Source organism: Schistocerca gregaria, chromosome 1, assembly GCF_023897955.1.
Source record: "Schistocerca gregaria isolate iqSchGreg1 chromosome 1, iqSchGreg1.2, whole genome shotgun sequence".
Lineage (NCBI taxonomy): Eukaryota > Metazoa > Arthropoda > Insecta > Orthoptera > Acrididae > Schistocerca > Schistocerca gregaria.
Window position 1 is genome coordinate 866,588,953 of NC_064920.1, and position 27,627 is coordinate 866,616,579.

A 27,627-nucleotide genomic window follows, 5' to 3' on the forward strand; every position below is an offset into this window, starting at 1 on the left:
TATCAATCTCCGCCGTAACAGCGGCGTAGACGCTGATGTCAGTCAGATTGTCGGTGTTACCGCTGATGTACTGGAGCAGGATGGAGCGGACTCTGGAAAGCGGCCAGGGCCCGCCAGACTGCCATCTCTTGCTGCAGCTTGGCGTGTGGGTTCAACGCCACGCACATCCATCTCTCCTAGCGCGTCCGTCTTCTGTGACACGAAGACGGCGAGAGCGGGTAGCCAACGTGATGTCACAGCTCTGCTTCACAGCTGCCAACTGACGACGACCAACTCTCACACCCCCAGCTCTCAGCTTATGCGGTTTCGCTCGCTGCTCACAGCGGTGTACTGTCATAATTATAAACAATCTGATGTTTGAACAACATGGTTATGAATTAACAGCGATTAATATAAATTAACTTAGTATTAAGAAAACAGTCTTAATCGCGTTTATTATTTATTTAGTGCCCATCGCAGGGGCCATCTTAAGGGCGAAAATACGGTCGACTGCTGGTGGCGTCACATCTACCAAGGTGTGGCAGGAGACTGTTCGCACTTACGATGGCCCCTGCGATGAGCTGAAACCGGTCGGCACTAAATAAATAAAAAACGCGATTAAGACTGTTTTCTTAATACTAATATAAACACTCTTAAGGTGATCACGAAGGTAAATTTACATCTCTGGATTTTGCGCCATTAAAACGGCTTGTTGACATACATCTGCAAGCAAGTCCTGGATCCAAACACTAATCCAGTACGATATTCACTAAGCTTGGTTTTTTTTCCATAGTCGATCTGCAAGTTGGCATAGTCGTAATATGCACTGAAATGTCTACAATCTCTTACGAGAGCAAAGAAACGCAAAACTGTCAATCAATTGACACACAACATACTGAGAAGTCTCAACGCATAAAATGATAAAATGGACGAAACAGCAAAGGCGCGCATTGCGGTATGATACAGGAACAGATTCCACGCCGTCACTGGTTTCTCAACTCTAAATTCGTGAGAAAAGGAATCATTACTATTACTATACAAAGAAAAGGTTCATGAGTACTGAAAAATAAATGTACGTGCGTGTGGCTAGATTCTTTTTCGGGCAGACTGGTCGCCTAGTACAAGTCGTTTTATTTGACGTCACTGGCGACTTGCGTGTCGATGAGGATGAAATGATGATGAAGGCAATGCAACACCCACTCCCTGAGCAGAGAAAAATCTCTGGTCCGGCCGGGAATCGATCCCGGGCGTCGCACAAGGCATTCTGCGGCACTGACGAACTTTTTTCCATTTCGTTCGTCATTGTTCTTATCATTTTGTCTGGGCTGTCGTCGCATGGTACCCCTTCAAGTTCTTGATTGATTACCTCACTCAGTCTTTTTTTATTGACCGAACACACTGAGCTACCATGCTGGCTGCGACGCAGCTATGGAGGCAGGCAGCATGAGAAATAATAAAACAAGACACTTAGCAAAATTAATGCGCACTGATAAACTGTGAGACTTACCTTCCTGAAGACAACATTGTACTTATATGAATGGAATAAGTTAAACTCAATCGTCCAAAATTAAAAATTACGTTGTACTTGGTTTTAAAATTACTTATAATTTTTCTTATAGAGTGGGTCTTATCTCCACGAATCGTTCCACTGGTACTCCCTTCGCCTTCGTACTGCAGAAATTTAAAATTTTGCCAGCTTTTGTTATACGTCATTACATGTTTTATATTAAAAACTGTCCTTTATTGCAGTGGTGCAATCAAACAAATGTGCTTTTTAGACTCATTGTCTCCCATATTATCAATATATCATTTGGTGCTATGCAATTCAGAGTGCTATTTGTTTTGCTAGTGTGGTTTGACTGCTCTCAGGTTTGTCTTATTAATCAACATTGTCTGATTTTCAGTCAGAAAACAATTATGGCCCCTGTCCCATGTTGTATATTTGCTTTACTTAAACTGTATGCGATATTCGTAATTTCTATGTCCTTATCTGTACAAATGAGATCATTTGAGCAGCAACTTCCTAATTATTTTCTCACATTCATGACATCCGATTATTTTGGTTTTTCAGATCAGTTTTATATCACAAGTTCTGAAATTTTTTTTTTCGAAAAACTAATTAGTTAATTATATTCCACATAAATAAGTTGCTCATCTTTGATTTATTTCCCCATCCCACCGACAACTTTCTGCGGGATTCGTATGACTAAAGTAATTCCATTCCTTGTATAGTTATTTGCTAATTCAACCTAATGACCTGTCATCTACATACTACGACGGACCTTATATTTCATTAACTACACAGGTTACAGTTGTAGTTACAGTAATGAAAAGATGAAGTGTAGAATTCATTCATAATTTATGTATGCAGTGTTGTTTGGTAGTACTGTAATAATAAATAAAAAGGTAGTTTTGCATGTCTATAACGTATTACTACTTAGTCTGGAAGGTATAAACCAAGCAGAACAGTTGAAGATTCTTAACTAAGAGATCGGAAGAGTAAATGAAGTATAGAATACCTAGTAGATAGTGTCGGAAGTTCCATGCGGCTTTTCGTAGATGATGCTGCAGTATACAGAGAAGTTGCAGCATTAGTAAACTGTAGCGAAATGCAGGAAGATCTGCAGCGGATAGGAACTTGCTGCAGAAAGTGGCAACTGACTCTTAACATAGACAAATGTAATGTATTGCGAATACATAGAAAGAAGGATCCTTTATTGTATGATTATATGATAGCGGAACAAACACTGGTAGCAGTTTCTTCTGTAAAATATCTGGGAGTATAAGTGCGGAACGATTTGAAGTGGAATGATCATATAAAATTAATTTTTGGTAAGGCGGGTACCAGGTTGAGATTCATTGGGAGAGTCCTTAGAAAATGTAGTTCATCAACAAAGGAGGTGGCTTACAAAACACTCGTACGACGTATACTTGAGTATTGCTCATCAGTGTGGGATCCGTACCAGATCGGGTTGACGGAGGAGATAGAGAAGATCCAAGGAAGAGCGGCGCGTTTCGTCACAGGGTTATTTGGTAACCGTGATAGCGTTACGGAGATGTTTAGCAAACTCAAGTGGCAGACTCTGCAAGAGAGGCGCTCTGCATCGCGCCGTAGCTTGCTCGCCAGGTTTCGAGAGGGTGCGCTTCTGGATGAGGTATCGAATATATTGCTTCCCCCTACCTATACCTCCCGAGTAGATCACGAATGTAAAATTAGAGAGATTCGAGCGCGCACGGAGGCTTTCAGACAGTCGTTCTTCCCACGAACCATACGCGACTGGAACAGAAAAGGGAGGTAATGACAGTGGCACGTAAAGTGCCCTCCGCCACACACCGTTGGGTGGCTTGCGGAGTATAAATGTAGATGTAGATGTAGATGTAGAATCACTTAAAACTTGCACCGCATATGCTGCAGAAATTGAAATCACTATTGATGCGTAGTTTTAAAGAGTGGATTGGTAGTCAGGTGCTCATATTGTTAGCCAATACACAGATTGTAATAATTCTTAGAAAGTGTACTTTTTGTGTAAAAATTCACTTTTTAAATGGAACAATGCCTACTGACTTTAACACGCTAAAACTAGTGTAAATTAGAGTATCAGTGGTGTTTGTTGTAAAATTCTAGTGCGAGTCGTTTACGACATGTCGTGTTTTGAAAAGTTTACATACCAACTTTTGTTTGTGCCATTCAGCCTGCGTAGTTGCGACGTACAATGTTGTTATGTTTGTATGTTCCTTAGGCGCACTGCGACTTTCAAGTCAGTCAGTGTGTCACAGTCCAAACAGAAGGTCGTGAGTGGACTATGGGCTTTACCAGGGCAGGTGTATGGATCGCATAGGAAGACAGCCTGTTCGCTCTTGTATGTTGTATGCATCAAGATATCTCAATATACTTCAGGCATCTCGGCTATTACCAACCTCTTCAACCCATTACGTTAAAGTAGTAGTGTATCAGCTAGACAGAAGGAAACAAGTAACGACTGTAGAGGGAGAAATTAACTTTCTACTTGCTGTTGCACTTGATGCGCACGTTAGCTCCCGCGTAATCGCACGAGCCAGAGGCGGGAGACAGGCAAGTGTCGTACGCATTCTCCACCGACACAGGTCCTATCCCTGTCACACCACTTTCCATCAAGATCTGCATGAAAAAGATTGTGAGAATCGTGTGAACTTATTTTGATAGGCGTTAAGACAGGATACTCCATATGTATTATGTAATTGTTTAGTGATGAAGCCACACTTACCAATCATGGCCAGGTAAACCACTGAAACATGCACTATTGGTCTGTTAACAATACCCGTTGGCTTCGTCAGGTGGAACGTCAGCGTCCATTGAGTGTAAACGTGTTGTGCGGGATGTGAACTATCAGCTAACAGGCCCAGTTTTCAGGAATACTGAACGTACACAAATACTGCAGCCTCCTAACAAACCATCTTCGTCGGATGCTAGAATACGTTCCTATACCGACTAGACGAAACCTGTAGTAGCAACATGATGGCTATTCAGCCCATAGGGCTCGAAGTACAAAGTACTGCAGCCTGTCTTCACGAATTGTTTCCACACAATTGTATTTGACGCAGAGGACCTGTACCTTGGCCGGACCATTCCACGGATTTGACGCATGTAGACTTTTTTCTATTGGGAAAGTTGAAAGACACTGTCTGCAAGGATATACCAACTGCATCCGACGACACGCAACGGCGTATTACTGCAAACTGCTCGGACAACTTCCTGAAATGCTAGAATGTACACTCCAGTAGTTCCATACCAGACTGGAAGCGTATATTTCCGCTGTTGGTGGTAATTTTGGACACAACCTGTGACGGTCAGTTGTCTCGTTACTGGTTAGAAATCACATAACTAGTGTATGCGCTAGTGTTTTTTAATATGTGTTGTCCCTAGAGTCCTGCAGCAAACACCACTGACATTGTAAGTTACCCTGTTTTTAGTCTGTTAATGTCAGTGGGCATTGTTTCATTTAAGAAGTGTGTTTGTGTGTGTGTGTGTGTGTGTGTGTGTGTGTGTGTGTGTGGGTGTGTGTGAATTCCTAAGGGAGCAAACGGCTGAGGTCATCGGGCCCTAGATTACATCCTACTTAAACTAACCTATGCTAAGAACAACACAGACACCCATGCCTCAGGGAGGACTCGAACCTCCGGCCGGAGGGTCCGTGCAGTCCATGACATGACGCCTCAAGCCGCGCGGCCACTCCGCGCGGCCTTAAGAAGTGTATGTTTGCACAAAAAATACAATTTCTATGTATTATCACAATATGTCCTTTAAGTATTAGAACTATTCAATATCAGTATTTATCAGTTTCCATGTTCTCTGCATTTTTCAAGATTGAATATATCCTGTGGTTATTTGGTGTTTATGATTATGCCAGCAGGAAATTTCATAATAAATAGGGATTAATATGGACCAACGTTTCATTTCATTGTTAGATGATTCTCCTGTTTATTATATTTTGTAGGACGCAACACTTCTGTTTTCTAGGGCCACGACTGTCTATTAGTTATCCGTTGCACTACAGTTTCATTAAAACGCATGATATCGTGAGAACTATCCCTTTAGTGGGCCGTCCAACTGGTGGAGATGATTCTGCTATTTATAGCGATACTTCAAAAGCTCAGCTGGCCCCACACAAACGGAATACAACGTAAATTTACAACTAAATACACAATATACGAACAATACTTTGTAATCCTTAGATCAAGGTAAAACTAATTGCAAAATTTCACGCACCGTAGCCAGGAAATATTTTAACAGAGAACTTTTAGTCAACTATCTCTTCTAAATAACCTAGGATGTCAGGAGGCTGGCGAGGTTGTCTGCCGCTTCAGTAGCACCACTTGAGCCTACTGCGCTGGTGAAGATAATCCTGCGCTTTCTTCAAAAACAGAGGCATTCATGAAGTGCAGAACGGTCAAAGATGTCAGCAGGTCATTGGGATCTGCAAGTGAATTATAGCATTTCTACTACAGTTCTCGATTCCATGATTGTTCGTCAAAATGCAATTTATTATTCTATGGCACGGTAATACGTACAAGAGATGTCACATAGCGGAAATCCGACCTGTTATGGTTTGCGGCCCTCTTTAGCAATGATTCGTTTTCTGTTTGTCTAAGCTTTCAAACCATAATAAATAATATCACTGACATACATGTAAAGTTTGCCAACGGTTTATGTTCCATGGGACAGAATGTACTTCGACAGCACCTCATTTATCGTATCATAAACTTGGGAGCACTCACTGTTTTGAAAAATGTATTCAAATGAAATAATTGATAAATGTTGGTACAATAGTTCAAAAACTGTAATTTGTCATTGTATCGACAACTTAAGCATTGAGAATGCCAGTGAGCAAGAAACAAGCATCGTTGTGGAATAACAGCGTTGGTTGGTTAAGAGTGTCAATATTTAACAAATTTTTAGAGTTTTTGTGAATCCCGAAAGCTGCGAGTCCGTACCGGACCTTGTCGAGGTTGGAGCGAATGTCCAGAGAGCCCAGAACGTGGGGTGTCATTGCTACTGCCGATTTTCGTAGACGAATAATTCGCAGCTGACATACATAAGGTCTTACGGCACGAGCTTTGCTGCAGCTATACTAAATCCCCACTGACTACTTACAAAATCGAGTTTAGAGAGATTTAGCTAAAATGGGTGTGCGAACTGAATTAGCTGTGGGAACTAATACACTACGGAACATTAAAACTGCAACACCATGAAGGCGGCATGGAACAGCTACGTGCAGTGACATACTTGGAAATACAAATGATTGGCAGTACAGCCGAACTGCACTAAGTAGGTAGGAGTGAGGTTATCCGGACTGTGTGTATGAGAAAGGGTTCTCGCAAAAGGAGACTGAGTGAGGTGGCGCAGTGGTTAGCACACTGTACTCACATTCGGGAGAACTACGGTTCAAACCCGCGTTCAACTTTAGGTTTTCCGTGATATCCCTAAATCGCTTAAGGCAAATGGCTGGGTGGTACCTTTAAAAGTGTACGGCTGCTTTCCTTCACCATCCTCACCTGATCCAAACTTGTGCTCCGTCTCTAATAACCTAGATGTCGACGGGACATTAAACACCATCTCCTCCTCTTCCTCCTGCTCGTATAAGGAAGAGCAACTTGTACAACCACGTGTCGGAATTAGAGAGCCACGTTATAATCACCTACAGAGAATACCGTTCATCGTTCAGTGATATTTTGCTACCGCTAGTCGAAATATTATGACTATCAAGCGAACATGGAACAGGTAAGTTTAGGAGGCCCTTAATCAACGCCATGTAGGATCTCAATAGCTCCACACAAATAGCGTCCGAGAGGACAGACATATTTACACATGAAATCCACAGCCACCTTATGGGGTGTAGCAGCTAAGCAGGATCCTGGAGTCACGCCACGTCGCTTGACTCAGGAAATGAGCTCGAACGCAGCGAGACAGTTATCTACGACGTCCAGACATCAAGGACTATCAGCACGACGACCATTGTTGCGACTTCGTTAAAAGCAGAGCAGAATGAGGTGGACCCGCAGTGGTGTCACAAAAGGCAACACAAGACAGAAGAGTGGCACCGCGCCCTCTTTTCAGAGGAGTCCCAGTTTTGTGTGCCGCTTAGCGGTGGTCGTTTCCCTGTATGGAACTCCTAAGTTGAACGATAATTGCCAAACTGTATTCGTCATTGACATACACTATGTGATCAAAAATATCCGGACACTCCCAAAAACATAAAAACGTTTTTCATATCAGGTGCATTGTGCTGATACTGCCAGGTACTCCATATCAGTGACCTCAGTAGTCATTAGACTACACTTCACGCAGGTAAATGCTAAACGACGCCTCGCTTTGTGTAAGGAGCGTAAGCAATGGACGATTGAACTGTGGAAAAATGTTGTGTGGAGTGGGGAATCACGGCACACAATGTGGCGATCCGTTGGCAGGGCGTGGATATGGCGAATGCCCGGTGAACGTCATCTGCCAGCGTGTGTAGTGCCAACAGTAAAATTCGGAGGCAGTGGTGGTACGGTGTGGTCGTGTTTTTCATGGAGGGGGCTTCCACCGCTTGCTGTTTTGCGTGGCATTATCTCAGCACAGGCCTACATTGATGTTTTAAGCACCTTCTTGCTCCCCACTGTTGAAGAGCAATTCGGGGATGGAGATTGTATCAACACGACCGAGCACCTGTTCATAATACACGGGCTGTGGCTGAGTAGTTATATGACAATAACATCCCTGTAATGAACTGGCCTGCACACATTCATGACCTGAATCTTATAGAACATCTTCGGGATGTTTTGGAAAGCCGACTTCGTGCCAGCTCTCACCGACCGACTTCGATACCTCTGCTCAGTGCAGCACCCCGTGGAGAATGGGCTGCCATTCCCCAAGACATCTTCCAGCACGTGATTGAACGTATGCCTGCGAGAGTTGAAGCTGTCATTAAGGCTAAGGGTAAGCCAACACCATCTTGAATTGCAGCGTCACCGCTGGAGGTCGCCACTAACTAGTAAGTCATTTTCAGCTTGGTGTCCGGATACTTTTGATCATATAATGTACATGCCCATCACCTGACGTTTTGGTATGGAGTGTCGTTGGATACACATGGAAGCGATGGATATTTAAGTGAGAATAAATAATATAATTTCAGAGAAATGCAATATTTGGAATTTGAATTTTGATATGGGTTCTTGATCTCCACGTCTCAGAGCCGTTATTTCGACGCAAGGTCAAAGACTGGTCATCCTTGTTATAAACCATCTGATTAGCATAGTAGTTTGGACAGTTGTCCACGTCCGCTGACTGCATTCGCTGATGGTTGTACATTCGCGTGGTGAAACGGTATCAAGGGTGTCGCATACACCTGCAGTGAGAGTCTTAACTGACTTCATGCAGTTAACAAGAGACTATAGTTATTACCAAATAAATTATACACTACTGTCAGCTAACTAGTAAATAATTATTTGGTGTAAAACAAACAAAAGTAGTGAGTTCTCAATAAAAATTGTTCGAAACTACAGCACAATTGAAATTATATTATACCAATAAATTGACATACTTCTCGCAACGCCGAATAAGTTGCACTCTTCTGCAAGAAAATTGTTGCAGTTACAAATTAATTTACTTTCTCGTAATGAAGAAGAGGCGAAAAACAGTAAGATGTGTATGATGTGTTCGGAATTCCTACCATAATATCGAAGCAGCTCTCGAGTCTTTACAGCGGCATGGATTAGAAAAACTATGAGAGCATATTCGTTGAAATCATTCTGTTTCTGACCCACCTGAACCTGCTGAAGAGAGTGACAACGAACACCACTCTCATCATTTTCGTAGTTGGTGTGAAGTCGATTAGGAAGACATCCTTTTCTGCCGCAGAGTACTATATTCACTCCTTGTCGTTAGCTGAATTTTTGTGGCTTTAGTATAGGCCAAAGCAGATGCCTTCCCAGTAGTGGACGCATGCATACGGCAATTAGAAGGTAGAATGGGTTTCAGTACCAATCACCAAACCTATCAGTGGCTCAGAAAGGTCGGCAATAAGCTACCACAAAAATATGCCATCATTTGTCTAAAAACATAAGATGTCTTAGAGGTAGCAAGGATAGTATTTAAGTCAAAACTCAGATTTCTTGTTTGTAAATAGCGCCTTTCTATAAGCAAAGCTTTGTTTGAACACAAGTAGCGCGTGTAGTACTTAAGACATATATATACTCTTTTATTTTTAAATGTAAATATTTTTCTCAAGCAATATGTGCAGCGTCGAGGATTGATACTTTCAATTTTGTTATTAAATTTAAGGGATTGTGATGTTCACATTTGTGTAATGACTAACACGTAGATAAACATAGAAAGAACATTAATACGTCAGACTTTCCTTCGATAGTAATCACCCGAATGACCTACGCAAACTGGACTCAAATAACAAAATAAGCTTTTGTCATCAGTCACAAAAACCTATTGTCATCAGTCACAAAAACCTATTGTCATCAGTCACAGAAACCTATTGTCATCAGTCACATTGCAATTGCAAAGATGTCATGCTCTTTGTAAAGAATAAGAGATGTTGATTTGCACGATGATCTGTCAGCATTTGAGACATACATTTTTATGGTAGAAATGATCGCTATCTAGTCGCGAAAAGTCTATCCCAAACATCTAGACAAACAAACGTTCTAGTTGGAACGTGAGACCTGAGTTTTTACTGGCAAGAGTAAGTAGATAATGATCTTTAATGTACACACTCCATTCTGAATATTGAAACAATAGCAGTTAATCACATTCAGGTTCATCTTCCATTGTATCACCGGAACATACTTCTTTTAAAAACGAGTTTTGATAGTAGCAACATTTATCTAACATGTGATTTCTCAGTGTAAGTTCATGGAATTCAGTGGGCCCTGTCAGTCTGCATGAAATCATTTTTGGTAACAAGCGGCTTAATTATACAACACTGAAACAAATATACAACCTACGTTACGACCATCTTTGTAGCGATCCCCTTCGAGTAGATGAAACTGCTAGTTTCTAGGTGTGGCCTCCATTATGTATACACTCATACTCATAAATTAAGGATAATTGCAGAATGCGGTGTCACACAACGTGGCACTACACACAACTGGCGCTAATAGCATAGGCACATAGGGAACACACACGACACAGATCTGTAAGTCCACGGTATTGGTGATAAGTTGAGAAAACCGTCCCGAAACATATGTGCTAGAAAACACCACTGTTTCCTGCTCATGTACCCCGACATCAGTATGGGATATGATCACCTTGCACACGTACGCAGACCGCACAACGAGTTGGCGTACTCTGGATCAGGTGGTCGAGCAGCTGCTCGGGTATAGCCTCCTATTGTTGCACCAGTGCCTGTCAGAGCTCCTGAAGTGTCGTAGGGGTTTGAAGACGTGCAGCGATACTTCGACCGAGAGCATCCTAGACGTGTTCGATTCGGTTTAGGCCTGGAGAACAGGCAGGGCACTCCATTTGCCGGATATCTTCTGTTTCAAGGTACGCCTCACGATGGCAGCTCGGTGGGGCTGTGCATTATCATCCATCAGGAGGAAGGTGTGACCCATTGCACCTCTGAAACGGCGGACATACTGGTGCAAAATGACGTCCCGATACACTTGACGTGTTACAATTCCTCCGTCAAAGACATGTAGGGGTGTACGTGCACCAATCGGAATCCCATCCCACACTATCAAATCACGACCTACATACAGGTCCCTTTCAAGGACATTAAGGGGTTGGTATCTGGTTCCTGGTACACACCAGATGACAACCCGGCGAGTATCACTCTTCAGACTATACCTAGACTCGTCCGTGAACATGTACTGTGTTCTTGGTACCAGGCTTTACGGGCTCTGCTGTGACCAGGGATCAGTGCAATGCACTTTGCAGGTCTCTGGGCGAATAAACCATGTCTGTTCAGTCGTATGTAGACAGTGTGTCTGGACACAACTGTTCCAGTGGCTGCGGTAAATCCCGAGCAAGGCTACCTGCAGTACTCCGTGGCCGCCTGCGGACGCTGATGGTGAGATATCGGTCTTCTTGAGGTGTTGTACACTGTGGCCGTCCCGTACTGTAGCGCCTGGACACATTTCCTGTCTGCTGGAATAGTTGCCATAATTTTGAGATCACAGTTTGTGGCACACGGAGGGCCCATGCTACGAACTGTTGTGTTTGACCAGCCTCCATTTGCCCTAGTATTCTAACCCTCATAACGTCATCGATATGTGTTCTTTGAGCCATTTTCAACACACAGTCACCATTAGCACGTTTGAAAACGTCTGCACACTCACTCGCTGCACCGTACTCTGACATGCACCAACACACCTCTGTGTATGTGAATTGCTGCCAGCGCCACCGTTCGACGACCGCGGGTCAAATGCACCGCATGGTCATGTCCCGAGGTGATTTAAACCCCCAAACCGCCCACCAGAGTGTTGTTTCACCATGTGTCAGTATTACCCTTAATTTATGACCATGAGTGTATTTCGATTGTCATGTGACTATGGGTGCCCCATTCTGGTATGTCACTGGACAGTTCGAAGTAAGGGTGATCATGGAGGGGCGGCTGTGTGGTAGGCTATTGTCTAGCAGACAGCATCGAATCAGCAGTTTGTGACCAGTGTTTCCATGCAGCGAAACATCGATGTCGCACGGCAGTTCTCTTGATTCCATGTATTGTGGAGCTGCTGGGCTAGCGGACACACACGGCACGTTGGACTGGAATCACTGGCAGCCAAACCGTGGGACCTGTACTCATCCTCCCTGTCCATACTGTTGGGATGTTTAATTACGTAGGATGTCCGGCAAGAAGTTTCCAATATTTGTAGAGGGCATAGTATGCAAGAAGAGAAGAAAAAATGTTCCTGTGAACATTGATCGTAAACTTCACATCTTCGGAGTTATGACTTACTAGCTCTACTGTAGAAGATTACGAAGTCTCTGCACTGCTCTTCAAAATATGTGCTGGATGTGACCTCCTTCCACCCTAGTCTCATGATGGAACCAAGCATTCATTGGAACACCCCTGATTGTTGCAGGACTGCATGGCAGGCACTGAACATACCTTCACTTGGTGTATGGGGACTGCATACATAAAGATCTTTACATGTCCTAAAAAGACAAAGGTCCACAGGGTGAAGGTCCGGAGAACGGGCGGCCCAAGATACGGGTCCTCCCAGACCAATCCATCACTCCTGAAAGACTCGTGTTTGGTGTCGCCTCAGGGGAAGTTGAAAATAAGACTGGCCCCCATAAAACATGTACACTACTGGCCATTAAAATTGCTACACCACGAAGATGAATTGCTACAGACGCGAAATTTAACCGACAGGAAGAAGATGCTGTGATATGCAAATGATAAGCTTTTCAGAGCATTCACACAAGGTTGGCGCCGGTGGCGACACCTACAACGTGCTGACATGAGGAAAGTTTCCAACCGATTTCTCATACTCAAACAGAAGTTGACCGGAGTTGCCTGGTGAAGCGATGTTGTGATGCCTTGTGTAAGGAGGAGAAATGCGTACCTTCACGTTTCCGACTTTGAGAAAGGGCAGATTGTAGCCTATCGCGATTGCGGTTTATCGTATCGCGACATTGCTGCTAGCGTTATTCGAGATCTAATGACTGTTAGCAGAATATGGAATCGGTGGGTTCAGGAGGGTAATACGGAACGCCGTGCTGGACTCCAACGGACTCGTATCACTAGCAGTCGAGATGACAGGCATATTATCCGCATGGCTGTAACGGATCGTACAGCCAAGTCTCGACCCCTCAGTCAACAGATGGTGACGTTTTCAAGACAACTATCATCTGCACGAACAGTTCGACGATGTTTGCAGCAGCATGGACTATCAGATCGGAGACCATGGCTGCGGTTACCCTTGATGCTGCATCACAGACAGGAGCGCCTGCGATGGTGTACTCAACGACGAACCTGGGTGCACAAATGGCAAAATGTCATTTTTTCGGATGAATCCAGGTTCTGTTTCAGCAACATGAAGGTCGCATCCGTGTTTAGCGACATCGCGGTGAACGCACATTGGAAGCGTGTATTCGTCATCGCCATACTGGCGTATCACCCGGCGTGATGGTATGGGGTGCCACTGGTTACACGTCTCGGCCACCTCTTGTTCGCATTGACGGCACATAGAACAGTGGACGTTACATTTTAGATGTTTACGACCCGTGGCTCTACCCTTCATTCGATCCCTGCGAAACCCTACATTTCAGCAGGATAATGCACGACCTCATGTTGTAAGTCCTCTACGGGTCTTTCTGGATTCAGAAAATGTTCGACCGCTGTCCTGGCCAGTACATTCTCCAGATCTCTCACAAACTGAAAACGTCTGGTCAATGGTGGCCGAGCAACTGGCTCGTCACAATACGCCAGTCACTACTCTTGATGAACTGTCGTATCATGTTGAAACTGCATGGGCAGCTGTACCTGTACACGCCATTCAAGCTCTGTTTGACTCAATGGCCAGGCGTATCAAGGCCGTTATTACGGCCAGAGGTGGTTGTTCTGGGTACTGATTTCTCAGGATGTATGCACCCAAATTGCGTGAAAATGTAATCACATGTTAGTTCTAGTATAATATATCTGTCCAATGAATACCCGTTTATCATCTGCATTTTCTCTTTGTGTAGCAATTTTAATGGCCAGTAGAGTATCACATTTGCAGTCGTTCATGTCATCACATTCTGCAACAGCACAGGTTTGACTACAGGTGCTGTCGTCAGAAAATTGACGCAACGCAGATATTTAAGACTCCATATGCAAGTATCATATCTGATTGTCTATATCTGGAGTGCATACCGGCCTGAAGATGACATTAGTGAGATGTCGAAGCTGGTTGTCTACATAAAATAACTTCTGAAAACATACAAATGTTTGGCGATTTTACTTGGTAAACACAGGTAATGGGTACCGTAGGATATGACAATACGTAGCAGCATTCAGTGTGTTGTGTAGGACATATGGACCTAGCAGTCTGCCCCCGTGGACACCTGCCGAAACGGTGATACGAAATGTGTGCTGGTGTTGTCTCTCTTCACGTGCATGCGGACTGGCATCGCCCCATACATGCGCATAAAGATAATTTGCGATACGTCTGTCGTGAAGCCCCCCTCATTAGTAAACAGCACCTTCGCCGTGAGCTCCAGGCTATGAGCACACGTTTGGAGAAACCACTGGGAGAATTACAGTCTGGCAGATCTACGACATGGCGGCAGAACTAGAACTCGCTGCAAATGGCAGGGACAGAGCAACTGTTCATGGAGGTCTGTGCAGATAACGGACTTAACAACAACCTCCGATGCAGCTATTTTTCGGATACACGTGCCATGGTTAGCCTCCATGTGTTCTAATACCCCTTGCTCCATATCAGCTGTGTGAGTTTCTCGAGATGCGCTACGATCACGTATCCGTGGTGCAACGGATACCATTTCCGAAAGTCGCCGGATCGGGTAACTAAATATCCTTACAGGAGGTGTACGGTGTCGTGGTTATTTGGCAAAATACAAATTATATGCCCGTAGGCTGCTTCCATGTGCTTGTCTGTAGCAGAAGACCATATCTGTCATTTCCTGTGTCGGCATTGGGAGCTGTTCGTCCAGAGTCTGACATGGAAACAAATTACAATAATGTAATGCTGTGTCACAACAAACAATGGGCCATATGAACGCTACGGGTACACCAGATAGAAACAACATACCTGACGTATACACTACGTACCATAGTACGTTGTGGAATACTATACAAGTTCTTGCGTTGTGTGCGTCCTTGATACCAAAGCAAACACGTTGCGCTGCATAAACGTCTAGTACGTATGCTTGTCTTGTACCAAAGCGCTTGGTGTGCAATGTATCCTCCTCGTACACAAGCACGCCGTAACTCCGATGATAAGAAATTTACGACCAATGTTTATACGAACATTTATTCTTTCTTTGATGCATACTATATCCTCTGTAAACGACGGAACCTTTTCTCCGAACACCCTACATAAAAGGTCACTTATTTTATGCATCCGTGGCTGCCGAGCAAGCACATAGAGCTCTTGAAAATTGATGTCACTGTCCCGGTGGTACTCACTTACAGCTGATGTGTTGTGTTCTCCCAGTCCACGTAGCTCTCATACATTGACACGCGACTGCTAATCGTTCGCTACCTTCGATGTGAAGGCGACGAAGTCTACAACGCTAAAACTGGGACATAGTTCCTGTTTCCACTTAGAAGAACAGCTGAAAGAAAGAACATATTTTTGCTTCATGAGCCCCTGGTCATAATTTGTCCAGTTGAAAAAATATTATAAATTTTGTTAATGGACCAAAAGGAATTTCAGAACAAAAGTTGGGTGCTTCACCCTCTGTAGGGAAGACCATCTCTACAATCTACCAGTTTAGTCAACCTGAAGACAATCGCCGTAAAGATGGTAGAAACAATATTGCATATTTATTTTATAATATTTTATAATAAGGCGGTCTAATTTGATTTAAATCAAATTCTGATTTTTCAGCTTTGTCCTACGTTTTTCAGTCATTACGGTGTAGTGAGACATTTGTATTTTCTTTTGGGTGACTCTCGTATATACTAATACTTCTAACGAAAGGAAGGAAACTAAAGTTCTATAGTTTATCCTCTTCCACAACTCCTGTGAAGTTGTGCTCTGAGTTGATTATGAATTTTGTAGTACGAAGACACGAGAAACGTCTAAAGTCTTTCTTCAATGCTTTCACAAACAGCCAGGGGAGTCGTTTTCAGTTTTCGCCTCCGACAAAGGAAACTCGAATATTTGTTTGATGCCAACATCAATGAACGGAGTTAAAAGTTACCGTTTTGACAGCAACACCACGTTCCGGGAGACAGCAAGGAAAATAACACAACCGCTGGCAAAAGGGCGGTATTCTTGTTGTTTAATTTGAGAACTCCCTCATTCAATTTAGCCGTTCGCTATGAAGTAAGTGCTGCTTCGAACGCAGCCGTCTTTATTCGCGGAGTGTCTAAGAAGAAATTTAATTTCGGAAATTATTCTGACACATCCACAGTGGCTGTAAACGACGCATTTGCAAAAGCAATATAGTCGTAGAACAAACATCAGTGTATTCACGTTCAGAAATGAGAAATAAACAATTAGGAAAGACTCCGTTACATTTACTGTAATTAAGCTTTGACAAAGTGAGAGAGACGTTTTGATTTCATGTAAGACACCTACGCAGACTACAAGCTTCTTGGAAAGGTAGGAAGGTTAGGATTTAATGTTCCATCGAGATCGAGGTCTTCGAAAACAGAGAAAAAACTCGGATTGGTTCAAGGTCGGTGAAGGCATGGGCTGCGCCCTTTATAAGAAACCATCCTAGTATTTGCCTGGAGCGATTTAGGGAGATCACGGAATTCCTAACTCTGTATGGCCGGACGTGGATTTGAACCGTCATGCTCCTTACTAGCTTAACGTTTGAACACAAGCTATTTTAAAAGCTGTCGCCGGTCTTAACTAAACAACTATATAACCTTAGAGAAGATGTGGATGGAGTGTAAATTACTTGTCACAAGAACAGAGGCAGGAGTCACTACCAAAGAAACTTGTGGGCCTTACAGTTGGCAATATTTATGTTATTACATATTCGTAGGTAAATACAGGCGCTGTGGTAATACGTCTTCCTTTTGCGATGCCTTTGTCCTGCTTCTGCGCAGTGTCAGCATCGTTAGTTATCAATTTGGCATCGTTATTTTAAAGGGTTTCCGGATGCCCTTCCTGTCGCTACCCTGAAACCCCCCACCTGGTACAGAATGTGTGTACCCCAACCATCTGCGTGTTGTGTGCTGCGTTACTCCCTATGAAAGTGTGCAAATGTTTGCAAGTCGCGTAACTGAGGCAGGACTTAGATATCAGCCCAATATTCACCTAGTGGAATGTGGGAAACTACCTAAAAACCCCGTCCAAGCCGGCCGTCACACCGACTCTCATCGTTAATCCGCTGGGCCGGCGCACCTTCCCGTTCCGGAAGCTGAGCGTTAGCATCTGCGGCTACCTGGGTAGGCTCTGTGGCAACACATGAAACGGAATATTAATGTAACAGCATAGAAAGCAATCATATCACTCCAATTTCAACAAATCGTATTACAAACTATATTTGTAAAGTAGTGGTGCTACATGAACGACAAATATTCCTCTATTGACGCTATAAAGTTGTGCTGCCATCAACTCAATGAAATGCAGGCGAAGAATTTCAAAAACAAGTAACCAAAAGAAGGGGGACGTATGCTGCAAGGGTTGTAGGAAATGCTATAAACAGCATATTTCGTACGTCTTTGTTCTGGACCTTGTTTGTTAATTTTACCTTAACGCAATGGCATCGTAATATTTCTACCCTTTTACTTTCAAGTCTCTGAAAGTGCTATGAACCACAAATACGTGTGTGACAGTTGTGATATCTGTTATAATACTGGATCTCAATAGACTTCTAAGGATGACAAACTGGTTGATACCCGCAAAGTCGGGACATCTGTGTTAGGAGTGGCATGTGTAATAAGGGTATACAGGGTGTTACAAAAAGGTACGGCCAAACTTTCAGGAAACATTCCTCACACACAAATAAAGAAAAGATGTTATGTGGACATGTGTCCGGGAATGCTTAATTTCCATCTAGAGCTCATTTTAGTTTCGTCAATACGTTCTTCTACCTACGCTCAATGGAGCACGTTATCATGATTTAATACGGGATACACTACCTGTGCTGCTAGAACATGTGCCTTTACAAGTACGACACAACATGTGGTTCATGCACCATGGAGCTGCTGCACATTTCAGTCGAAGTGTTCGTACACTTCTCAACAACAGATTCGGTGACCGATGTATTGGTTGAGGCGGACCAATTCAATGGCCTCCATGCTCTCCTGACCTCAACCCTCTTGACTTTCATTAATGGGGGCATTTGAAAGCTCTTGTCTACGAAACCCTGGTACCATATGTAGAGACTCTTCATGCTCGTATTGTGGATGGCTGTGATACAATACGCCATTCTCCAGGGCTGCATCAGCGCATCAGGAATTCCATGCGACGGAGGGTGGATGCATGTATCCTCTCTAACGGAGGACATTTTGAACAACAAAGTGTTTGAAGTCATGCTGGTACGTTCTGTTGCTGTGTGTTTCCATTCCATGATTAATGTGATTTGAAGAGAAGTAATAAAATGAGCTCTAACATGGAAAGTAAGCGTTTCCGGACACATGTCCACATAACATATTTTCTTTCTTTGTGTGTGAGGGATGTTTCCTGAAAGTTTGGCCGTATCTTTTTGTAACACTTTGTATAGAGCTAAAATATCAACTTTCAGTACAGTACGCAGAGTTCAAGCGCGTTCTTGCCTGTTAAACAAAACAGAAGAAGAGAAATTAAACTTACTGGTGTAGGGTATTGTTATTTACAACATAAAAACTAAAACTACTGATACAGAAGTGCTTACTGAGTCTAGCATGCGTTACAGCATCAAGAAAAACGGCGTGACACGAATTGTCCTTTTTTTAAAAAGAAAAACTTTCATAGTCTTTACGCTAGTGCTAATTGAAGGGCTCAAGATGCACGCATCTCTCCATTATACGAGGCGAGTGAGAAAAGTAATGAGACCGATTTTTTTACATCCTTTCAAGACTTTTTCAATTTTGGGAAAAGAAAAAAGTTGCAAGGACTCAGATCAGGTGAACAAGGGAGCTGTGTGACAACTGGAATGCCTTTTGACGTAAAAAATTCCATGATGAAAGTGGACACGTGACGTGGGACATTGTCATGATGCAGCATCCACACGTCTCCAACATTCGATCTCACTCGATTCACCCTTTTCCTGTGCCTTTTAAAGACATCTTTGTAAAACTCTTGGTTGACAGTTCGTTAGTCGTGGAGGAACAATGCCGCAACAGCACGAACACGTTCCACGGCTTCCGTTGGGTTTTGAAGCTGAAGGTCTCCTTGAGAGAGGTTCATCTTCATAGTGTTCTCGGCCTTTAAAAAGTTATTTGTGTCAGCGAAAAACTTGTCCTCTTATTTGGCAATGTTCCCCATAGGCCTGTTTCAACTTTTCGAAGGTCACATTTGCACATTCCTCAAGATTAACACAAAACTTGATGGCACAATGTTGATCTAAATGCCGCTGTTCGATTTTCGGAAGACACAATAAAAACACAACTTCGCTGATGGTGCTCTCAAAACTCAGTACGGAGCTGAAACTCGGACTAAGCATCTGGAGGGGTGAACGAACGATTCTACACATGTAGAACAAAACAGCATTGCCAGATATCTCGCAGTGTTGTCAGTCTCATTAGTTTTCCCACACACCTCGTCTGCCATCTTCTGACACGCCTGTCCTCTCTTGGCGCGATCTGAAACTAGAACATGGCACGTAGTACGGATTCATACTTGGAGAGATGCCCTTTTGTGTCATTTGTCTGTATGTCTTATAATTTTCGCGCAGTCGTCTTGTGAAACCCTGCAGGTACTTACGAACAACTCTCTATAGCTGTAAAGAAGATATTAAGATGACAGGAATATTTAACCTGCTCGAATGTTAACTGCATGACAATACATAACAAATATTTTTATTTTTCTAGATCGCATATGTTTTTAAAATTTTGACCCATCTTCAAATGTGAGTAAAAGAGCCATTCTTGACGGGTTACTCTTGTACCAGATATATTCAAACCTGAAGACGGTTCGACGGAACCGAAAACATTCACCATTAAAAAAAAGACAACATGCACCTTACAAAGACAATAAATTAAATTGTAAAACTATTGACTGACGATTTTCGTCGCAAAGCTTTAATGTACGTCGGGTATTAGCTCTTGGGTGGCGAGTCAGCGCGTCGTATTGTGTTGCGGCGGCCGCCTACGCTTTGTTCCTCTCTGTCGTCTTCCCTCCCGTTTATCTGCCTGAGCGCGACCGCTGCCGCTAGCGTCAGAGCAGGCGCCTCGTTATTCACAGATTTCTCGGCGTGGCTGCCGAGGATCCCCGTGACGCAAGCCGTTCATTCAGAGACTGCTGCCTTGCAAAAGAACCGCTTCCTTTGCTCGGGCTTCAGAGCACTCTAGCGAGCTTCCGCCGCCGTCTGCAGAGGCTGCAAAATGCCACGCAGGTGTGGGCGGAGATATGAGCGAGGCGCCAGAGCTGTGTTTCTACTAGACTAGCGAAGGACGATGGGGAAGTCTCTTTCACTGCAGTTTTCCGAATCGTCCGATAGGTTTCCACAGCTGGATGCGAGAATACGCAACGCGTCCCACAAGAAAGGTGATTAATGTGAAATAAAACACAAGACGTTGTTTATTTTTAGTATACAAGATTTTTTATTCAATATAGGCTTCTAGTGAATCAATAAACAACTCTAAGCACTGAAAAATTTGTTCGAAAAATTCTGATAACCAACTTTTGCAAGCCGGCTACTGTGGCCGAGCGGTTCTAGGTGCTTCAGTCCGGACCGCCCTGCTGCTACGGTCGCAGGTCCCAATCCTGCCTCGGGCATGGATGTGTGTGATGTCCTTAGGTTAGTTAGGTTTAAGTGCTTCTAAGTCTAGGGAACTGATGACCTCAGACGTTAAGTCTCATAGTGCTTAGAGTCATATGAACCATTTTGAACCATTTGAAAAGGCCTGCAGTACTATGATCGTAGTCTTCTGGATATCTGAAATCCTGCCAAAACGCTTCCCTTCCATTGTCCTTTCAATTTGGTTAATAACAAGAAGTCTCACGGAGATGATTCAGGCAAATAAAGAGGGTGTTAAGCATTAGGATATATTTTTGAGACAAAAAATTGCGTACAATCTTGCACTTCTGGGTAGATGCGTTGTTGAGTAAAATAACATCACTTTTCTTGATTCCGGCATTTTGGTCGGACCCGAATAGTACTCAACAGGAAACGACGTAAGACACACAAGTAATAATCTACATTCACAACCCTCTGAAGAGAATTGTTAATGGGTAATTCCTTTTGAACCAAAGTAAACAGTGAGCAGTGTCTTAACAAGGCTTTCCTGGGTGCGCACTTATTTTGGTCACGGAGTCTTGATCTCTCCATTCCGCGCTTTGACGTTTTATAACTGTCTCGAATTGAAAACTTCTTGTATTATCGCCTGTTGCGATCCAAGGCACGAAGTGTGGGTCCCTAGCGACTGATCTTTTCATATCTCTGCAGTGTTCCCCTTTGCAGTCTTTTCTGTTGTGAGTGAATGGCGTACAAAGCAACAACAGATTATCTTTTTGCCCAAATTTTCATGTATGATGCGATGCACAGCTGTTTCTAAGAATTTCTGTGAGTTCCTTAGTTTAACTGGTAGTTGCACAACGTGCACATTCTCTTAACTCGAGCTGTCGATGATGCTCCTGGGCATGGATCATCTTCAGTATTCTCTCTACCGTCACGGAACCTTGCATACGACTAAAAAACGTTCTTGTGACTCATTTCTTCATTACTGTAAACGGAATGTATCATTTGAAAAGTTTCTGTGGTTTTATTACCCAACTGAAAATAAAATTTAATGTGCACTTCATTGCTCCTATCATGACCGAAGCTTAAAACATACTCTTACAGTTTCTGTTATTAGGAACAGTCTGTGAAGCTGTTAAATTTGAAACAAGTTAGTCGAAATACGACACTAGTTAATTCATGTAACAGTTCACAGGTAGAGCTAGTAGTCACGCGAATAAGAAATACTCATCTTTTCTGTTGGTTGGACTTTGTAGGTTCCAATAAATTTATTGAAAGACAATTCCATTTTCCGTCGCAGCTATTATAAAGCGACTGTTGTTTTTATTGCTATCAGCAGATTTTGGTTGTTTGCCAATTTCAAATGTGTACTCCTATGCTCTTAAATTTATTCTTTCGCCCCATGTGAGTGTATGCAAATATACATCTGTTATTTGAATACGTAACCGCTGTCACAGTAAAAATGAACGAAACCAGCGTTCCACATTCGTCAACTTTTTAAAATAACGTTACTGCCATTTGCATATACATGCTATTACGGTGTAGTTTTACTTCAAAGTGTTACCGGATGCCGAACGTTGTTCTCATTCGTGTTTATACTACGGCAACGGTTCCATACAGAAAATATAGATATGCATTTTTATACAAGTACTGGGGTGATGGTGTCAGTTAATGAGTGTAATAGCGCACTCTTTAAAATGTTAAAGAGTTGAAATCATGTGATAGGTACACAAATAACTGTGACTCTGTCGCAGTCAGCGGGAAAAAGAAATTTTCTTTAGAGAATACGTCGTCTCTTAAACAGGACACACCGACCAGTACCGACAGAGTGTAAGTGCACTGATAAGACGGACCAGTGGTCTTTGGTGGCTCATCGTAGAGTAATAATGCATGATTTACTCTACTTGTTATCCCAATTGCCTCTGTTTCTGTGAAAATACATTCAGTTAGCTCAAATAGCCTGTAATGTCCAGTTACCAAAACATGTAACACAAAACACAGAGCAATGTGATAACGCTTAAAGCAAACACGTACTCTGTGATGTGGTTGCCGTCGCTGTGGGAACGGCTCGGCATAGCGTCTTTGTGTTTGTTCTGCACGGCATTCAGCAAAACCATACACGAGAGGCATATTGACCAACTGTTCATCGGTAAACCTAGCAATACAGCTGCGTATCAGTGTTATCATATCACTAACAGTGCCGGAAAAATAAACCCGATACAGAACGGTGCAGTATTGAATACCAGTATCAGAACTAAAAGTGAAGCGTGCCTTCACGTTGTCAACAGTAAGTACGGTTGAGCGAATGGGCTAAGTCGTTTTTTTTAAAGAAGACATAGCATTTACCGTCGGCAGTTCCACTGTTGTGCCGATATTTTTAACTCAATACAGTAACCAATTTAAATGAGCATAAGACATTAACCGAAATACAATTACTCTCTAACGAGCCACAGGGTACCACACAGCCCTAATAACAAAATACTAAGTGTTTCACAACAATCTCAAGAATTTGTCAGTGGAGTTGGAGTTCACCCTCTACACTATTTCAAATTACTGTGCGGTCATCATCAAAGAAACACTTATGTTGATACATGCTTGCAGATTTCCTGCACATAGATTGAAGTGTTCTAGACAGTGAAGGATTGTTTTCTGAAGATGAAGGTATCGTGGATAAAATGATATGATTATCCTTTAAGTTACTGATAAAATTCCTTTGATCGTTGGCCAGAAACCAAAGTAGTAACACGTTGAAAGTTCCTCTTGGGAAACAGAGCTGGACTCCTTCGTAGCCTTCTTGGTACGTTCCAAATGTACCATGTCATCCGTCAGCTGGATCACCATCCACAGTGTTACGTGCCTTTCTTCCACGAGAAGCTCTAGGAGTTTTGAAATCTGACGCGCGATACTGGTGCGTGTGTAAGTGGGCTGATTCTGTGTTGGCAGCGCTGTGTAGCACTTTGCATTGGATCTCTGACAGCGCTTTCTTTGTAACAGACTCTGTGGCTGGTTGGACTCGTTGTTGGAAGTTAATCGCCAGTACTGTTGGGCAGTTTGAAGTTAGTCCCCAACAGTGATGGATGTACTGTTGGGCAGTTGGAGGTGAACAGCCAGCAGTGATGTGAGAAGTTAGCATTGATGGAAGGTAGAGGTCTGAAGTGTTAGCGTAGGCTAACGTTCTGGAAGTATCCGACTTGGGGATCGAAAATTATTCATGACTATATCTTTGTACTGGATCTCATGACGATTTATATACGTGTTTGAACTGGATGTCACATTATTAAGGTAAAAAATAGATTATTTGGTTTACAACAAAATCTTTTCTTTGCTAACCACAAGCCTAGTAGTTAGTGGCTTTAGTAGTAAGAAACTTTTATTTAGCTGGCAGTATTGATGCTCACTGTATTGCAGTACTTCGCGTAATGAAGATTTTTGTGAGTAAAGTGCTTAACGAAATGTATATGTTATTGTTAGGATTGCTTCTTATTCATGGCCATTCTTGTGTATTAATTATTTGAAGTCAGGTTGGTGTTCTTTTTTTTTTTGAGCAGTCAGATTGCGTTGCTCAAGAATATTGTGGGTCAGTGTCGACATGATAAGAAAAGGAAAGTAGGCTCAGTACGTGCAGTTCTACTCGGCTGCTTCAGAATCAAATAACGTAGAAGTTTCATCTCCTCAGTCATTCAACAATTTACGTAAGATACACACTTTTAAATATAGAAGTTTCACATGTCACCTATTCTCCTCCACATGAGCACCGGATTATAGTTCTTAACTGCTCTTCTACTGTCGGGATTCGACTGTGATCATCAATGTGAAGCTGATTTGATGCCGTTATCCAAGCTGTGCAAGTCTCCACATGGCAACTGGAATCTACAAGCAAGTGATCCTACTGCTTAGTTTATTTAATCTTACCATTTCGTCTACAACGTCAACGATAATCCCGCACGAATACGAAACTGATTCCAGTACCAAATTAATTATTCCTTGATGTCTCAGGACGTGTCCTTCATTAAGTAATAAAACACAGTTAATTACTGAAAGTAGGTTGGCTTAATTCAAGATTCCAGTATACCGTATTATTCCCCAATCTTTTGACTATAAAATTCTGTTTTTCTACATAATTTCCGTTCAATTGGTACCACTCCACTGGTCGACGTCGGAGACACCGTCGTGGTGCATCACTAACCTCCCCATCATCCACGTACTGCTTCCAGCGGAGTGCATCCTTCGTAGGGCCAAACAGGTGGAAGTCGAAAGGTCTGTAGGGCGGTCACACACCTTACAGAGAGGTCCAGTTAAGCAGCGAGGTGTTTGATGGTTGTCTATCACCTTCAATGAGAGTTTCCGCACTTCCAACATTGTAAAAGTCGCACATGTGTGCGGCCGGCCAGCACGCGCGTGGTTGGACAGGTTTATACGTTCTTGTTGCGATGATGACAGACACTTCGCCCAACGACTCATCATGCTTTTGTTCACTGCTAGTTCTGCGTAGATATTCTGCAAGAACCTATGGATATTCTCTGTGATCTGTTTCTCCGCCAAAGTAAACTAAATGACAGCTCTCTGCTTGGAACGCACCTCCGTTACAGACATCATTTTGAAAGCTACGAATAACGCCACCACGTAACGGAATTTCTGAAACAGTAGGGGCTGAAGCGGGAATATTCCACGACTTTGTACCAAAGTTTCACATGTTTTTACCGAAATTGACCGAGAAAAAATGACTTGTATACTTACTGAACTCTCTTCCTATCTATCTCTTCATTTAGTCAAGTTGGGCCTAAATTTCTTTCTCTCCGACTCGATTCACCATTTCTTCATTAGTTATCAACAGCAACCATATTATTCATCTAAAAGAGGGGCTTTAACGAGCATAAGTAATGTGTAACATGCTCCAGTTCTCACGTTATCATTTGACGATCAGCAGTGGTGGATCGATTCCGCTGGCGAATAAATGAAAGGGGATTGTAACACTACGAAAGGCTGGCTTGTGAAGCGAGAGAGTGTGGTGAATGTTTCACGGCTAGCGCGGCCAGCTGTCTGAGCCAGGCGGGCAGAGGCAGTATTGCAGAGACAGGTGATCACTGAGCGACCGGACGGTGGGATTTACCGTACCGTGCTCTCTAGCTGAAATTAGAAACGAGACAATGGCACCAAAGGTGGAGGATATGAAAGATGAAATGTAATATATTTTAACGAAAATGAATTACAGACTCAACAAGAATGTTACAAAAAATCCACAAACGTCATCATGGTGATGGGACGAGTTCATTACAACTGTAATCGTAGACTCAATGTTATGAAAATTATAATTGTTTTTAATCACAATAGTTTATAAATTAATAACAAAAGAACCACTGAATAATTACATTTTTATAATGCGTTATATGAAAACTGATCACTTGACATATCAGCAAAACAATTTACGATTGAGATTACACATGGTACAAAGAACTACATCTATGTATTAAAAGTTGAAATGAAAATGTGCCAACACTAATATTTCTCTACAGGCAGACAGCATGAGATTTCTGGATCATTACATGGTATTCCTAATGGAATCAGCACACATCATCTGCTAGTTGTTAATTATTTATAATTTTAAGATAGGGTGTTGTCACAATGCAAGGATGGTCGTCGGAATTCATTTTTGAAGTCTGTTATAAACTTATTTACTACTGTAGCATTATTTTAATGAGAGGTTGCAAAGTGACCGCAATAATTCTCTTTATTTTACAGTATATTATGTCTATGTGTAATTAACTTCATAGCCGGGTGGTGTGGCCGAGAGGTTCTAGGCGCTTCAGTCTGGAACCGCGCGACCGCCACGGTCGCAGGTTAAAATCCTGACTCGGGCGTGGATGTGTGTGATGTCCTTAGGTTAGTTCTACGTTCTAGGGCACTGATGACTTCAGATGTTAAGTCCCATAGTGCTCAAAGCCATTAATTAACGTCATATTTGAAAGGTGGTATTCATTGAAGTAATTAACTTGGATTCGACAGTATATAACACCACGGACCGTGTTTAAGCAGGGTGGCAGCGAATGCGAGATCTCTGAATAGTTTTGGGTTGTTGAGTGAACGGAATTGCTAACGTGCTGCAAAGTTAACGTTCGTTGGAGCTTGGATACGTATTGTGAGCGCGTGAGATACATACTTTAAATTTTGTAATAGCGAGTTAGAGACTAACTTGCCACTACATTTAGAGTACTGGACATTGTTTTTAGGTACCATAATATTAATTTTTTTTCAAACGAAATGATGTAGCTTTGAATGATCATCATTAGCTGCATTTGATATTACATTCGTATGTAATGAAGATATTGCATTTATCGAATTAATTGTTCAGGACAGCGAAATTTAATTTACGTCACTACTGAAAGTGGGAACTGCACGTGAGGTCAGTTGACTTTTCCTGAGCTACTGTACAGTTAAATGAATTTTGCACATTTTTATGTTTGCAACGATAACCTTGCATCATATAACTTCATACTTTGGTCAGCACTGTTTTTATTTGAATATGCAAATCCACGTGAATCTATGAGTCTCATATTTGCAAACTTTATTTTATGGACATTTGTTAGTTCGAAATGTAAACTGGTTTAGCATACACAATTATTCTACGTAATTTTATTGAGTTATTTCACTTACTGTCTAGTCGA